Source organism: Hordeum vulgare, chromosome 6H (assembly GCF_904849725.1).
Source record: "Hordeum vulgare subsp. vulgare chromosome 6H, MorexV3_pseudomolecules_assembly, whole genome shotgun sequence".
Classification (NCBI taxonomy): domain Eukaryota; kingdom Viridiplantae; phylum Streptophyta; class Magnoliopsida; order Poales; family Poaceae; genus Hordeum; species Hordeum vulgare.
In genome coordinates, this window is record NC_058523.1 from 218,907,352 (window position 1) to 218,912,009 (window position 4,658).

The following is a 4,658-nucleotide window of genomic DNA, read 5'->3' on the forward strand; positions in this document are numbered from 1 at the left end:
ATAATTATTTTGTGGTTTTGCTGCAATAAAGTGGTGCTAGAACCAGATCAGCAACTTTGGGTAAGAACACTCCTTTCCATCAATGACTTGTAGTGCAACCCAAAGCAGGGTTTTGCTTTAACCAGAAATAAGAAAAAGGGTTTTGAAAATAATTAAGTCATGAGAAATGTGGTTGTGACATCACATAATCAATCATACAAGCATACAATGACAATCATGGCACTCACAACATTAGTTTTGATTTTTTTTAATAAACTCAGATTTTTGAATTACAGAAAAAGTGATAGTGAAAATAGGGTGTGACTAACCTATGCATCTTACAAGAATCTCGTCCCTAAGATTCCTAAGCTAGGTGCTAAAATGTTACTGAAACTCAGGTCGGAGATAGTCTTCACGCTCCCATGTTGCTTTTGCTTCGGTGCGGTTGCTCCACTGAACCTTAAAATACTTGATGGTGCGGCTTCTGGTGCAACGCTCAGCTTCATACAGGATGCAGATCGACCTCTCACGATAAGTGAGATCTGGCTGAAGGTCGATGGCCTGATCGTCAATGTCCTTGTAAAGATCGGGACGGTTTGGCGCTTGAAGACACTCCCGAAGTTGTGACACGTGGAAGACGTTGTGCACACCCGAAAGTTCTAGAGGTATCCCCAACTGGTAAGAGACTTCTCCACGCCTTGTCAAGATCTTAAAAGGTCGAATGAACCTTGGAGCCAGTTTCCCCTTGACGTGGAAACGCTTGTTTCCCTTGACAGGTGTGATGCGGAGGTACACCTGGGCTGCGGGAATGAACTCCACATCTCTGCGGTGAGAATCCGCATAGCTCTTCTGTCATGACTTGGCTGCCTTTAGGTTTTCTCGAACAAGCTGCACCTTATGTCCTGCTTCTTGCAGAACTTCCATCCCGAAAATCAACCCATCACTAGTGTTCAGACCAGTTGAGCGGGGTGCGGCACTTTTGTCCGTACAACACTTCAAATGGGGCCATCTAGAGACTGGATTGGTAGCTGTTGTTGTATGAGAACTCAGCGAACGGCAGACCGTCTTCCCATTTGGCTACATGCGCCAAGACACAAGCGCGGAGCATATCTTCTAGTATCTGATTCACTCTTTCCGTCTACCCGCCCGTCTGTAGGTGCAAGGTGGTACTGAAAGAGAGCTTGGTTCCGAGGGCTTCTTGGAACTTCTTCCAGAATCTTGAGGTGAACTACGTGCCTCGGTCAGATACAATCTCCTTGGGAACTCCACGGAGACTCACTATACGATGGATGTACAGACTAGCCAATTGGCTTCCATCATACGTGGCGTTGACTGGAATGAAATGGCCACCTTGGTTAGATGGTCGACAATGACCCATATGGAGTTATGCCCCTTGCTTGACCTGGGAAATCCAGTGATGAAGTCCATGCCGACCTTGTCCCATTTCCATTCAGGCACTCGGAGAGCTCATAGCAGTCCAGCAGGTCATTGATGCTCAGCCTTGACTCGCTGGCACACGTCGCACTTGGCAACATAAGACGCTATTTGCCCGTTCATGCCATGCCACCAGAATTTTTCTTGGAGATCTTGATACATCTTGGTACCACCGGGGTGAATAGAGTAGGGTGTATCATGCGCTTCTTGCAGGATCAAGTCCTTGAGTTCTGCCTTGTTGGGTACGCATAAACGTCCCACACTACTCCTTGCTCATTGTAACGACTAAGATGCAGCCCTTTCCTATTTTGGGGGCGAGGCCTGAAAAGGGAAAGGGGCGCATCTAAACATTTCGCAAGCGAGATAATCATAACATTACATAAATGAAAGAGTGACAAGTATGGCATACACTTGCCATCTGATAAGAGTATAACATTAAGCTTACAAACACACATTATTCAGAGCATAGTTTAGTCCCGCTACAGACAACATGAAACAAGTAAAACTATGACATCCCGCATGCTGGCCCACGATCACGACCACTGCCTCATTCCTCCGGATAGTTCACGTACAGACGGCCAGAGTCCTCATCAAACTCTCACTTCAGCTGGTTGTCATCAGGATCTCTTGCGTTGGGCGTACCTGTACCTGTTGGGGTTTGTAGTAATCTATGAGCCACGGGGACTCAGCAATCGAATGACCTTTGTATCGAATCTAGCCAAGTTATTGGGTGAGGAAGGTTAAGTGTTTCAGTTTGCAGCAACCTAAGCATATATGGTGGCCATAGTACGATGATCAGATTAATCATATGGTGGTCTAAGCGAGCAATCAAAGACTAGATTGATCACTAAGTGATCCTGAACACCTACTTACGTCAAACATAACCCCACTGTGTTCTCGATCGGAGAACGATCTCCGAAGGAGATAGTCACGGTTACGCACACAGTTGGCAGTTTCATTAGAGGTACTTCAAGTTATCTAGAACCAGATGTTAACAAAATATCCACATTTGCCACATAACCGCGGGCATGGCTTTCTGAAAGATTAAACCCTACAGGGGTGCTCCAACTAGTCTATTACAAACTGCCACGGGCCGCAAAGTAATCCTCTATCACAAAACTCGCGATCTCGTCGAATTCCTTAGAGGAAAACCTCAACTTTGAGGGGACCCAAAGATTCACCGGAATCCGTATACGCAAGATATATCGCTAAGGTAAGACAAATCTAGCAGGACCTCCTGACGTGTCGACGAACCCGATAAGAGACGCGTATCTCGTTCTCTGGACAGTGTCGGATGAGCGCAGCGTACGGTGGCCTGATAAAAATCTCCCGAGTTGGCCCCGCACACGACTCTAGCTTGTACCAACACTTATGAGGAGCACTCGCCTGGGTTGTTGATTAATTCCTCGGGGTAGCTATTCCCTATGCAGATTATTATAAGGTTATTAGCAGATTAAAACCAATGTTGGGTCCTGCCAGACAAGCCTTAACACTACACGATTTATCAAGGGGGTCCCCATAACAACCCCGAACGTGTTAGGAGCGATCAGTAATGGAATCAAACACCGGTAGCCGAAACTAAGGCGGCAACAACGGAACAAATCACCCGGCAAAAGGCTAGGCCTTCCATTATTTACCAAGTATATAGGTGCATTAAATAAATAGCAGTTTAAAGATAATGATAACAAAATACCCATGTTACCACATGGAACAGCTAGAACCTGCAACTAGCAAAGCTATCCATTAGGGGTTAAGCACGCCTACTTAGCCAAACAACATTTGCTAGGAGAGGGAAGTGTTTGGAGTTCATGGCAAAGACAGGTGGCATTTATATCAATTGGTAGGGAGCGAGCAACTAACGAAGGAAAAGTGATTCTAGGCATAACAAAGCTAGATACGGTGTCAAGGTCACGGTCATCTTGCCTGTGATGTCTTCAGCTTGGAACTGCTCTTGATCTTCCTGCATGTACTCTCTAGAATCCACGTACTCGCTCTCTGTTCCCAATGCTACCCAAGATAATATAACAACCAATGAACACCGGCAAAACATAATGCAACAATCAATATGATGCATGTGTGAAGAAGGAAGCATGCATCACTATTCTAGTCACTTTCCTATGCATTAGTTGAGTTGATTGAATTCTGGATAGAACCTCATATTAAGTTATCTTGACATGCATGAATATGGCATGAACATGTGCATCACGAGAAAATGATGCAAAAACATATAAACAACATATAGAACGGAGTCACGGATCAACCGGAAACTACAAAATAAGTTACGAAGACATACGGGTCAAATCAGCCTCAAACACACTATAATGGGCACTCCCTGGTGTTACCAGGTTGCCACATGATAAAGCAACAAATTATAAGTGGGGTGGTGCATGGGAACACACCACACCATCAACAATGCCCACACAAGCTTGAAAACAAAACAAACATACAATCTGTTACCAACAACAGCATAGCAGTTTGCCTACAATATTTAAAGTAGCTACAACCATCTAAATGAATCAAATAAGATATGAGACACAAGCCATCCAAAAGCTCTACAACCATGAACAATAAGCTAATGCAAAGGAATCACCCATCAGCAGATCTATAGACACTAACTTAGACAAAATATCACAGATTCTGGGACTTAGTGAAAATCACAGATTTTCACCAACTGCTTACGCTCTGAAGCATTCTGGAAGCCTCCAAAATGATATCTACAGGAAGTGTATAAGCATGAAATTTCACAGGGAGCTAAATAAACATAAAATCTCACAAACATTAGTTTGTTGCATGGGCTAATTCCCAAGACATGAGATAATTCACACAAGACAACAGGGGAAGAAAATAACATCAGATTCCCAGACTTAGTGAAAATCACAAGGTTTCACAAATCTGCCAGCTTCAGCCAAGTGTCTACTTTGACACGGCACAATAGGTGCATGAAAATCCCTAGGAACAAAACGAAGGCCCCATGTTGTAGAGTGGTTCACCCACTACCATTCCATCAAGGAATCGTCCACAATGGGCCAAAGCACTACCTAATGTAAAGCCCTAGACATGGCATCATATCAGAAAATAACAGGTTTATGAAGTTGTTCCAAAGTGAAATCTGACTGCACCAACGGATTCCTGGGATGATTCTACCCCCAAAATCATATATCATACATAGGTACTTTCATGTAACAACAATGCACAAAGCTAGCTCGAAAATGTCACATAGAATCCTATAAGCTACAAATGACTAT